At 40.2% G+C, this 13,375-nt stretch overlaps 1 protein-coding gene across 4 annotated transcripts in view; it reads left to right on the plus strand.

Annotated features, from left to right (window-relative positions):
• Positions 1-13,375, plus strand: part of CSGALNACT1 (chondroitin sulfate N-acetylgalactosaminyltransferase 1) — a 352,092-nt gene that overhangs the window by 117,604 nt on the left and 221,113 nt on the right. The window contains exon 3 of one of the 4 annotated variants that reach the window (XM_058441982.1): positions 8,209-8,324. The exons of the other annotated variants lie outside the window; for them this stretch is intronic. The gene's annotated coding sequence lies outside the window, so the exon portion shown is untranslated. The remainder of the gene's footprint in view (positions 1-8,208; positions 8,325-13,375) is intronic. 4 annotated transcript variants of the gene reach the window in all.

Consider the following 13,375-nt stretch of genomic DNA (forward strand, 5'->3'; position numbering starts at 1 on the left):
TTTTAGACAGTCGTTGGTCTCAAGAGACTAACAGTTTAGGTTGGTTGTCAAGGTTTTTCTATACCTTCATCGAAACTTCCTCATATCAGTTGACAAAAGCCAATGAGCTGCTCAGTGGACCCACTGCTGCTTCCTTCGGTTTAACCAGCAGTTTCAACCTGAGATCTGCTCCACCTAACCTTGAAGAGACCTGTTTAACCCATCTTGTGGTTAACCTCAACTAATTTCAGCACTGGGCACTCACTTCTTCTATTTTTGTTTAAAAAAACAAAAAAAAAAAACTAGTCAGGCTAATTTCGAGAACATTCTCATACAACGAGTATAACTTCAGGTTGTAATTTCCCTGGTCAGTTACAAATGATCCTCAGAAGTTGGTCCTGCAACAGCAGTGACAAACTGATTCCTGGTTATTTGCCAATTACCTTTTTAAAACTTAGGCTCAGTTTTATAATTAGATCAGCCCTGAAGGGAAACTCCTTACTAGATGTGCTGCATTAGACTTAATTTGCATGGAATATTAACACTGTCTGGAGGCTTATTTTCCCTTGTATGCATGTGACCACATAACTGTTCGGCTAACATTAAGTTTTAAATGCTTTTATTTTAAATATCAGCCTTCGGGGGGAATAATCAAGACCTAACAGAAGGGAAAATTAGGCTTATGACATTATCATACAAAAAAGAGAACATTATAAACCAGAAAGAAAAACAGTAAAATAAAAATCTTACCAAGTGCATATGGTAAATAAAAAAGAATGATTGCTGTGATTACTAAAATAACCAACTCCAAATTGAGAAAATAAAGGCTTTTGGTGGAAAAGAAGGGGGTGGTTTGATTTCCTACCAACTAGAAAAGGGAAAATCTCTTGAAGCAGAGCATTTTCCTTGAGACTTTATTTTTTTTTTTATTTATTTGAGATGGAGTCTCTGTCACCTAGGCTGGAGTGCAATGGTGCGATCTCCACTCACTGCAACCTCTGCCTCCTGGGTTCAAGCGATTCTCCTGCCTCAGCCTCCAGTCTAGTAAAGTGAGAGATTACAAGTGCACACCACCATGCCTGGCTAATTGTTGTATTTTTTTTTTTTTTTTTAGTAGAGAACAGGGTTTCTCCATGTTGGCCAGGCCAGGCTCGAACTCCTGACCTCAGGTGATCTGCCTTCCTTGGCCTCCCAAAGTGCGATTACAAACTTGAGCCACCATGCCTGGCCTCCTTAAGACTCTTTAATGAAAATAGGTGATGTAGCATGTCATTGCTTTCTTCAGTGTGAAACATTTGTCTCAAAGATTTTGATTAACCTGTGAAAGCATCCACATTCAAATGGTATTACATAAGCTAAAAAACTTTACAAAACTCAGGAGAAGGAAGACTCTAAAGTTATTCCTATTGATTGAATAGGGAATTCTAGAAGGATGTTACCAAGTTCTCACTCAGTTTGGGGATGGCACTATTGACTGTATGTGACACCAGGGTACTTTTGCTGGTGTGAACATCGATTTTGGAAAGACAGGTCTTGTTCAGGTGAATGAAAAATAATTATGTCTTTGTGGGACTTGTCAACACTTTTCAGAGACAGAGCAGCATAGAATATAAAAAACTGTCCACCATTTTCTATGAAGTGACTCCAATTATATAAAGTCGTGCTGATTATAGAGGTACTATTTTCTTTTGGATTTTGGTATCTGTTACACAGCCATTTCCTCTTAAACACAAGGGATATGCTCCCAGACCCTCAGTGGATGCCTGAAGTCACAGATAGCCCCAAACCCTATATATATTATAGTTTTTTTAATATATACTTATCTATGATAAAGTTTATCAGGTACAGTAAGAGATTACCAACAATAACCAATAATAGAATAGTTATAACAATATACTGTAATATAAGTTACATGAAACTGATCTCTCTCTCTCTAACTCTCTCAAAATATCTTATTGTATTGTACTCACCTGTTTACTGACCATGGTTAACCTGAGGCAATGGAAACTGCAGAAAGTGAACCGCTGATAAGGGGGACTACTGCTTATAGTTAATAGGAATACTACCATAAAATCTGAGGAATGGTGTGGGAAGCCTTTTAAAAATGAATGAAAAGGCCAAGTGCGGTGGCTCATGTCTGTAATCTCAGCATTTTGGAAGGCCGAGGCAGGTGGATCATCTGAGGTCAGGAGTTCGAGACCAGCCTGGCCAACATGGTGAAACTCTGTCTATACTAAAACTACAAAAAAAATGAATCGCGTGTGGTGGTGCGTGCCTGTAATCCCAGCTACTCAGGAGGCTGAGGCAGGAGAATTGCTTGAACCCAGGAGGCAGAGGTTGCAGTGAGCGGAGATCACGCCATTGCACATCAGCCTTGGCAACAGAGCAAGACTCCGTCTCAAAAAAATAAAACGAAAAGCTGGAAAGGGAAGTGAAAAGACTTCCTAAATGCCCACTTTGGATGCCTCACAACTGTGTCCCTCTGCCCATCCCTCCTTTATGAAGTGACCTCAATATGCCGAGAAAGTGGAGCTGATCTTGAAATGCCTGTGAATTGTGAGGGGAGGAGCAGTAGGTATCTGGTGAGACGACAGACAAGGGGGAGGCAACAAGGAAGTTGGACACAGAAGCAGCCGAGGTTCATCCCTAAGCCCCTGACACTAACAGACAGATGGCACATGTATGTGGCGGTTCAGATCTGCCATTTAGGGCAACAGGCCTAGATCAAAGTGTTGAGGAAAAATACCAGTAGGCAGGTAGGACTTGGTGTCTAAAGTGAGGGCAACAGACATGAGGAGATGCTGTAGGCGAGAGTGGACATTGAGGAAGTTGGACAGAAAAGCAGCTCAAACCCATCCCTGCCCTTGGCCTTGCACAGGCTTACTTGCCAAGGGGTTCAGACAGGTGTTTAGAGGCTTTTCTACCAGTGTGGGCTCAGGAGAGGACGGGCAGCTCTCTTCTCCCTCCCTCTCCTCCTGGTCTGCTCTGCCCTGATGGCCAGGCCCAGGGCACTGCAGTGAAGCAGGAGATAAACAGATCTTATTTATTGTTGAAAGCAAAGGACCATAACCACTTAACTAACACAATCATTTAGAAATTTGCTGTACTTAAAACATACAACATTTACTTAAAACTTTTAACATGACCTGTCTTTCCAAAATCGATATGACAGAGTCCTGACTCAGATGATGTCTGATTACTGCTACTGCTTTTAAAGTGTTATCATCGTTACATTACATTGTGTTCTCACTGAAATATGACAGCTGTCTTAGCTTGGGCTTCCATCACAAAATACCATAGGCTGAGTGGTTATACAAGATAATTTTCTTGTAGTTCTAGAGGCTGGAAGTCCAAGATGAAGGTGTCGGCCACTTTGGTTCCTGGTGAGGGCTCCCTCATTGGCTTGTAGACAACTGCCTTCTCTCTGTGTCTCCATATGGCTGAAAGAGAAAGCAAGCTCTCTTGTCTCATCTTTTGAAGGAAAATTTTGAGACAGGCACTCTGTTGCCCAGGCTGGAATGCAGTGGTGCAGTCATGGCTCACGTCAGCCTAGACCTCCTGGGCTCAAGTGATCCACCCATGTCAGCCTCCTAAGTAGCTGGGACTACCGGTGTGCATCACCATATCAAGTTTATTTTTTAATGTTTTGGAGAGACAGGGTCTCATTGTGTTTCCCAGGCTGGTCTTGGAACCCTTGGGCTCAAGTGATACTCCTGCCTTGGCCTCTCTCTGCTGGGATTACAGGCATGAGCCACCACACCTGGCCTCTTGTATTTCTTCTTGTAAGGGTGCTAATCCCATCATGAACATCCCACCCCATGACCTCATCTAAACCTAGTCACCTCCCAAAGGCCCCGTTTTCAAATACCATCGCACTAAGGAGTTAGGGCTTCAACATAGGAATTTTGGGAGGAAATAATCCAGTCCATAGCAACAGCTTTTGAGCCAAAGACATTTTATGTATATGAAAGTAATACGTTTTCAAAATATCATAGGTTTATCTTAATTTTTAGGTAAAATTATAAATTTAGTAGCTTATTTTGTGTTTATGAAAAATTAAACCAAGCAAACTCCCAAGTCCCAGGAAGGGCTTTATGGGTTTTCCATAGGCCTTTAGGCAGCATCCCTGGAGGCTGTGTTACTGTTAAGGGAAAGTAGGAAGGCACTAACCCTCGGCTGGGAAAGAAGTCTGATCCCTGGGGAGGCGGTTACTGTAGCAAGGTTGGGCCCCAGTCCCAGAAGAGTTTTGCATGCCACCAGTTATCCAGAAAGAAGGGTTTGAACCCCTGTTTGACTCAAGAACCAAGGCATGTGTATCAGTTTCTCAGGGTTGTTATAACAAATCACTACAAGCTGGATGGTTTAAAACAAGTGAAATTTACCGTGTCAGTCCTGGGGGTTAGAAATCTGAAATCTGAAAGCTAAAAGTCTGGAAGGCAGTTCTCCCTGTTAAACCCATAGGGGAAAACTCTCCCTTGCCTCCTCTCATCTTCCGAAGGTGGGATTCCTTGCTTTGCAGCTGCATCTACAGTCTCTCTTTGCTGTCACATTTTCACCGTGTGTTAAAAGGACGATAGGCGTATGGGAGTAAGGACCTGCCCTATCTGGGTATAACCTTGTCTTAAGTCATTACATCTGCGATGACCCTATTTCCAAATAAGATGTGAAGTTTTGGGGCTGAGACTTTAACATGCCTTCTTTAGGGCACCGCCATTCAGCCCATAATTGCGTGGTAGAAAGCTTTATGTCTGTAGTGTGGGTGACAGTAGTATGTTTATCAAGCAGTGGGGTAAGAGAAGGAAAGGATCACAGAAATCGAGTGGCTCATACTGTATTCGATACTTGGAACTCTCCAGCCTGGGAAACTCACTGATAAAATTAAAGATTCACTGACGACCTGGGGAACACCCCTCAATTCGGCAGGGATAATCAAGTACCTCCTGTGCCAGAGGTCCCTCACTGGAAATGTTTAAAAAGTTACATGATTTATTTTTACCAGCCCCCAAACTCCCTTTTAAAAAGCCCTCAGCTGGGCACAGTGGCTCACACTTGTGATCTCAGCATTTCGGCAGGCTGAGGTGGGCAGATCTCTTGAGCCCAAGGGTTTGAGACCAGCTTGAGCAACGTGGGGCAACCTCGTCTCTACGAAAAAAAAAAAAAGAAAGGAAAAAAAAAATTAGTTGGGCGTGGTGGTATAAGCCTGTAGTCCCAGCTACTTGAGAGGCTAAGGCAGGAGGATCGATGAGCCTGAGAGGATGAGGCTGCTGTGAGCTGTGACCATTCCACTGCACTCCAGCCTGGATGACAGAGTGTGATTGTCTCAAATAGAAGTAAAAGACTCAGCAGAATGTTCTCACTCTGCTTAGGTTGAAAGGAAGTTACAACTTTCCTTTCCTGGGGAGAATTTTCTTAGCACTGCTGAGGTGTGGGTATTTCAGTGTTTTACTTGAAGTTTCTTACGCTCCATATTGCCATATGAAATACAGAGGTGGCTGCAATGATCACTGTAGATAGGCACGGGTTAAGAACAGAAGTAATTAAACTTACCCTCCAACATGCAGCAATTAAAAACCAAGGAAAGGTATTCCAAATGTTAAGCTTATTTCTGACAAATGCTTTTTTGATGCTTCCCTTAAATGCTTTGCCATTTGGTTTGGAAAATTTCTCAGGCATCTTTGCCACCTAATTATGGACTATTTCCAAAGCTTTTGAGGAGGTGCCATAAAAGGCAGATAGATAGTTGAGAAAGCGCTTGTTTTTATATGGTTTGATCTTGCTCATTAAGGATTGGAATGTAAAATGGGCCATTTAACAATCTAAGATCCTTGCCAATAATTTCCCAAGGTAGATGTGTTATGTGATTTTGATGACGTTAAGTTACCACATCATAAAGTCATAACTGTGGAAAGTTCACATTTGCAAAAAATGTGAAATTGGGTGATTTCTCTTTCTTCAAGAATTTGTTTTTTGCACTTTGTTTTCCGAACCTTCCTAGAGTTAATGAGCATCAAAAGTATTATGTAAACGAGAAGGTGTAAAATGTAGCTTTGAAAAATGGTAAGAAACTATCTTTCACTGTTCGAAAATTCAGGCCATAGCAGGTGTAATAACCGACAGCAAAAAGCTTCTTCCTATTTTTCTGTTGTCCCAGTTTCCATAAAAAATGTGAGAGAACATCTGGATAAGCTATAGAAAAAGGAAATGCCAGGCCCTCCCTGCTGGCCTGGCCCACACCTTTTAGTGTCTTAGAAATAGCGCAAAGTAACTTAGGACTGCACACTTGTTTAAATCTGAGAAGCTTTGAAAAACAAAGTCAAATCCAGAAATGCTAAAGAAAGTGCCTTTATGAGGCTACTAGTCAACAGAATACAATTTTTATTTGATACTTCAGGTGTCCTCATGCTGTACTAAAGAAGTTCATTTTAGCATATTAGTGAAGGGACACATTTTGACTTGGCTTTTTCAATTGCGAAGTATTTTGGGTAGTAAGTAATACTAGCCTTCCCTTCAGCAATAGGAGTTAGTAGTTTTAAAGAATTTTGTTCTCACTGGAGCCCTCCAGTTTGATTGGATGAAGTTTCTGAAAATGACAATTACAGGCTGAATTCTGGAGGTCTATGAAGACTTGTTTTATTTTAGTTGAATGCTGTACTTTAGAAAAGATACTTTTGGGTTAAAATGTGAGCTACACATATTAGACACATCCAAGAGACATGCCTGTTAGAATGGCTGGAATCTAAAACACAGCACCAGCAAGGATGTGGAGCCACAGAAACTGCATTCATTGCTAGTGGGAGTGCAAAATGGTATAGCCGCTTGGGAAGACACTTTGGCAGTTTTTTTTTTTTCCAAAGCTAAACATAGTCTTAGCATATAAGCAAGCAATCAAGATCATCGGTATTTCAACATCGGTTGAAAACTTAGGCGCACACAAAAATCTCATGAAATGCTTATAGCAACTTTATTCATAATTGCCAAAATTTGGAAGTAACCAAAATGTCCTTCAGGAGATGCATGGATAGACCAACAGTGGTGTGGCCATACAAATGGTCTGTTACAAATGTGCTAACAGTAGATACACACGATTATGCAACTGTCAAAACCCAGCGAGCTCTAATGAAAACATTGGACTTTAATAACATATCAATATTGGCTCATCATTTGTAGCAAATGTACCAAACGGATGCAAGATGGAAATAAAACGGGGAAACTGTTTGTAGGGAGGCGGGTGTGTGAGAAATCTCCATAGTTCACGATCACTTTTTGTGTAACCCTAAAACTGTTCTTAGTCTATTTTTCAAAAAAAGCCATTAAGTTGTGAGAAGACTTGGAGGAAGCTTGAATGTATATTGTAAGTGAAAGAAGCCAGTCTGAAGAAGCTACTATGTAATTCCAACTATATGACATTCTGGAAAAGATAAAACTATAGAGACAGCAAAATGATCAGTGGTTTTGGTGTTTTTGGTGGGGAGGGATAAAGTAGTTGAAGAACAGGGGATGTTTAGAGCGGTAAAATTATGTTGCCTCATACTGTAATGGTGGGTACACGTCATTACACATTTGGCAGAACCCACAGAATTGTATACCACAAAGAGTGAATCCTACTGTAAAGTTAATAATAATGTGCCCATATTGGTTCATCAGTTGTAACAAATACACCACACCAATGTATGAAGTTAATAATGGGGGAAACTGATGGGGGTGGTTGGGAATATATGTACTTTTTCTGTCACTTCTCCTGTAAGTCTAAAATTGCTCTAAAAATTAAACTCTACTAATTTTTTTAAATCAGCAAGAAATTATATGAAACTCAGGTTTCAATCTTTACAAATAAAATTTTACTAGAACACACACAGACACATACACACACATACACACGTGGGAACTTGGATGGCTAATCTTCTCTGGCATCCTAACTGTGGTTACCCACAACTGTGCACAGTCAAAGCCGGGAAGTCTTCATTCGGCCTATGTTGGCCTGGATGGGTAGAGGGCTGCCCAGTTTTTCCACATTGCTCTGCCATGGCATCCATGGGGCTACACTCATTCTATGTTGAAATCTTCAGGACGTCAGACTCCCCTGATCCCTGAGTCTCTTGTTTACTTATACACAGCTTTGATTCTATGCCTGGCCTGCTGGGCATCTCAGAATTTCTGATCTGTAAAATGAGACTCATATGCTTACTCCTTCTCTGTCATTTTTTCTAATTCAACTTCCATACCCCACAGGGATGCGTTTGAGAGAATGATACATTAGAAGCACAGCTTTCCTTACTGGACAAAATAGAGTTCTCGAAAGAAGGGCTTGATTGAGATGAGTGGATTTGGAGCTGATGTCAGATCAGGTTAGTAGCATTTTGAGGCATAGGTACTTTTACAGCTGGAAAACAACCATAATTAATTATTTGATGAAGTTTTATGCCATTAGGGCTGGGGTTGGGGGGCTGGTCTTAAAGTCCACAAATCTCCAAGTTTAACATGTATATAACATAGTGGAAATAATCTGAGTTGTAAAGGCAGATATGCCTGGGTTTGCATTTCACATCTCCACCACCAGGCAGCTGAGTGCCTTTAGGCAGGAGTTGAGCCTCTCTGAAGCTCAGTTTCCATATCTATGAAGTGGGAACAGCCATACCTACTTCATAGTTACCTATGAGGATTCAAACAGACAACACATATCAAATGTCTTATATGGGTCCTGGCATAGCACCAGTTACAGCTTCTGAACAGATTTCATTTTTGAGTACAATGAACTGCCAGTTTTGTTTTTTCCTTCTTGAATGTCTCAGAAGAAAGTCTAATCTGTCTTAGTTTTGTCCTCACTCAGATGACCAGGAAAACGTTTTTTAATGTCAAACTAAACTTTTTTTTTTTTTTTTTTTTTCTGTTTAAGTCTCTTTGATTTGTCCTGTATCCTCTGGGCATGCTCTCAAAAGTCTTTACAGAAGGTAGCAATTAAACTACTCTCTTGATTTCCCGTAGATTAAATAACTCCAATTACCCTGACCTATTAGAATAAGAGCTGTTTAATATTCCTTTGAGAATGTGCCTTCCTTCTCTCCAGTTTCTCTTTGGTCCCTTAGAAATAAGTGGATCAAAATGGAATACAGTCTTTCCTATGGGACTGACTGACACAGAGGGTGCCAGAAAGATCACTTCCCGGGCTTTTGCATTGTGTGTTCAGTTTGTATTTTTGTGTTCTTTTATTTTTCCTCCCCCCATATTGTTCACTCCTATCCTGACCTTTTCTTTGTCCTGCTTTTTTTTTTGTCCTTAAAAAATACTGCTTATTGGCATTCAGTACAGTGGTCATGCATGTAATCCCAGCACTTTGGGAGACTGAAGCGAACAGATTGCTTGAGCCAGGAGTTCAGGACTAGCCTGGGCAGCATGATGAGACCCAAAAAACAAAAAAAAAGCTTATTGGTTAAGACCGAAAGCACTGGAATTGGACTCCTTGGGTTTGAATCCTACCTCTATTACTTAGCAACTGTGTCCTTGCTCAATTCACTTAAATTTTCTGAAGCTTAGTTTCCTCATCTGTAAAATGCAGTGAACATTGTTGATATGGTTTGGCTCTATGTCCCCACCCAAATCTCATCTCGAATTGTAATCCCCGTGTATCAAGGGGGCGACGTGCTGGGAGGTCATTGGATCATGCGGGCAGTTTCCCTCATGCTATTCTCATAATGGTGAGGGAGTCCTCATGAGATCTGATGGTCTTAAAAGTGGCAGTTTCCCCTGAGCCTTCTCTCTCCTGCCACCATGTAAGATGTACCTTACTTCTCCTTGGCCTTCCGCCATGATTACAAGTTTCCTGAGGCCTCCCCAGCCATGTGGAACTGTGAGTCAATTAACTTCTTTCCTTTGTAAATCACCCAGTCTTGGGTAGTATCTTTATAGCAGTGTGAGAACTGACTGATACAGCAGTATCTACTGCAAAGATGTAAGGACTTAATGTATTGATGTATGTAAAGTTCTCAGAGCAATGTCAGCGCACAGTGCTCAACAAATACTACCTGCTTTTTATCTCATTTTGAAATCACTTTAGACTCACAAGAAGTTGAAAAAAATAGTACAGAGAGTGCCCAGGTTCATTCTCCCAGCTTTTTCCTCCCAGCTTTCTCCAATGATAACATCTTTCATAGTTATAGTATGTCTTGGTTTATCAAAACCAAGACACGGATATTGGTTCAACACTATTAACTGAACTACTGACTTTATTCAGATTTCACTAGTTTTTTCACCATGCTTTTTTTATTTAAAGATAGGAGATCTCGCTCTGTCACCCAGGTGCTGCAGTGCAGTGGTGTAATCATAGCTCACTGCAGCCTCGAACTCCTAGGCTCAAGTGATTCTCCCTCCTTAGCCTCCAAAGTAGCTGGGGCTATAGGTGCATGCCACCATACCTGGCTAATTTTTTTATTATGTTTTTAGAGACAGGTCTTACTTTGTTGCCCACGCTGGCCTTGAGCTGGCCTCAAGTGATCCTTCTGCTTCAGCCTCTCTGAAGTTCTGGGATTACAGGTGTGAATCACCATGCCTGGCCTTATGCTTGCTTTTTTATGTTTGTGTGTGTGTATAGTTTTATGAAATTTTATTACCTGTCTAGATGTGTGTAACTACCACCAGAGTAGGGTTACGAAATTGTTCCATTTCCATGAACTAACTTCCTTGTGCAGTCTTTTTATAGTTACACCCTCTTTTCATCCTTAACCTCGCTCCCCTTCCAGCAGCCATGGATCCATGCTCCATCACTTTTTGAGAATGTCAAATAAGTGGAATCTTAACTTTTGAGATTGATCTTTTTCACTCTCTATAATCTTGAGATCCATCCAACTGGTTTGTGTATTAGTGGTTGATTGCTTTTTGTTGCCAATTAGTATATATGCCATTGCATGGATGGATGGTAGTTTGTTTACTGTTTGAAAGACATTTGGGTTGGTGTCAATTTCTTGGCTATTACAAATAAAGCTGTTATGAAAATTCATGTACATTTTATGTGAGAATGTTTTCATTTCTTGAGGATAAATACCCAAGGGTATGACTGCTGAGTCATATGCTAGCTGTATGTTTAACTTTTTAAAAAACTGTCAAATTGTTTCCGTTAGTGGTTGTACATTTCACATTCCCACCAGCAACGTACGAGGGACGCAGTTCCTTTACATGCTTGCCAGAGTTTAATATTATCACTATTTTTTATTCTTGCTGCTCTAATAGGTGTGTAGTGGTATCTCATTGAGGTTTTAATTTGTATTTTCCTCTGGCTAAGGATGTACTTATTCACCACCCATATTCTCTTTGGTGAAGGTCTATCTGTTCAAGTCTTTTGCGCATTAAAAAACTTAGATTGTTTACTATTTAGCAAGTTCTTTAAATATACTGAAAGCAAGTCCTTTGTCAGACATGTATTTTGCAGACATGTTCTCACTTTCTGATGATTATCTTTTCATCCTATTCCCAAGATACTTTGTGGAAAACAAATTTATAATGAATTGAAATTTTTATGTTACTGATCATGCTTTCAGTGTCATGCCTAAGATTTGTTTGCGTAAACCTAAGTTATAAGGATTTTCTTTGTTTTTTTCTAAAGGTTTTGTATTTTTATTTTTACGATTTTACATTGAGGTCCAGGATCTATTTTGATTTAATTTTTGTTAAAGGTGTGGTTTAGATTGTAAAATTTTTTTTTTTTTTCTTTTTCCCCTTTGGGCCTCTGGATAGCCAGTTGTTCCAACACCATTTCTTGAAAACAGTCTCCTTCCTCCATTCAGTTGCTTTTTAAACCTTTGTTAAAAATAAATGTGCTGGCCATTCTTACATAGAGCTGTTTCTGGGTTCTGTAATCTGTTCCATTGATCTATGGATCTATTTCTCTGCCAATACCACACTGTGTTGATTACTATAGTTACACAGTAAGTCTTAAAACTGGGTATTGTGATTCCTCTGACTTTATTCTTCTTTTTCAAAATTGTTTTAACTTTTTAGTTCTGTTGCCTTCCCATATAAATTTTAGAAGAAGCCTGTGTATATCTACAAAAAATCTTGCTAAGATTATCTGTTAATTTAAAGGTTAATACTTTCTTCATCCTGTATTTGTTTTATTGTCTCAGTTTAAAGCTCTTTAAATCTTTACAAATAACTTTCGAAAATGCTTTAGAGATTATTTAGCCTGCAACATTTGACTATGGAGAAAATGTAGAATTTTTGGGGGGACAGACTGAGTGAAGTTACGTGACTTGCCCAAGATTACCCAGGAAACTAACTGGCTTGGGATGAATTCCCCAGCCTTGAACTTGTTGTTCTATAGGATTTTCCAGTTGCCGTAAGGCCTCCCCTCTTAAGCCTACTGAATCTTATTTCTTTTTCATACATTTTCTAGTTTGTTTAAAGAGATTGTTTAGAATTTCACTGTTGTGTTCCAGAGAGAGCATGATTCGCTATAGTATAGAGGCGCTTTGGAAACTTGTTAAAACTGCAGATTGCTATACTCTAGCCCTGGATATTCTAATTCAGTAAGCATGATGTGAGGCTTAGGCACCTCAAATGACTGTGATACAAGTGAGCTGTGGACCATCTTTTGAGAAACCTGGGATGATAAAAGAGAAACACACGCCTTGAAGTCAGATAGACCTGGAGCCGACTCCTGACTTTTTTATTTACTTATGTAATATCTCTATGCTTCAGTTTCTTCATGTATAAACTGAGGAGAATGACATTTGTTTTACGTTTTCTTACTGTTTAAACACAGCATGTATGAAGTTTGTAGCATTTTATTATTATACTTTAAGTTTTAGGGTACTTGTGCACAACGTGCAGGTTTGTTACATATACATGTGCCATGTTGGTGTGCTGCACCCATTAAGTCGTCATTTAACATTAGGTATATCTCCTAATGCTGTCCCTCCCTGACAACAGGCCCCGGTGTGTGATGTTCCCCTTCCTGTGTCAGTGTGTTCTCATTGTTAAGTTCCCGCCCATGAGTGAGAACATGTGGTGTTTGGTTTTTTGTCCTTGTGACAGTTTGCTGCGAATGATGGTTTCCAGCTTCATCCATGTCCCTACAAAGGACATGAACTCATCATTTTTTATGGCTGCATAGTATTCCATGGTGTATATGTGCCACATTTTCTTAATCCCGTCTATCGTTGTTGGACATTTAGGTTGGTTCCAAGTGTTCGCTATTGTGAATGGTGCCGCAATAAACATACGTGTGCATGTGTCTTTATAGCAGCATGATTTCTAATCCTTTGGGTATATACCCAGTAATGGGATGGCTGGGTGAAATGGTACTTCTAGTTGTAGATCCCTGAGGAATCGCCACACTGACTTCCACAATGGTTGAACTAGTTTGTAGCATTAAACTTGGTACCCCAAATCAGTGAATGCTACTTCC

The sequence above is a fragment of the Hylobates moloch genome, unplaced genomic scaffold (assembly GCF_009828535.3).
Source record: "Hylobates moloch isolate HMO894 unplaced genomic scaffold, HMol_V3 SCAFFOLD_8, whole genome shotgun sequence".
In the NCBI taxonomy this organism is placed as follows: domain Eukaryota; kingdom Metazoa; phylum Chordata; class Mammalia; order Primates; family Hylobatidae; genus Hylobates; species Hylobates moloch.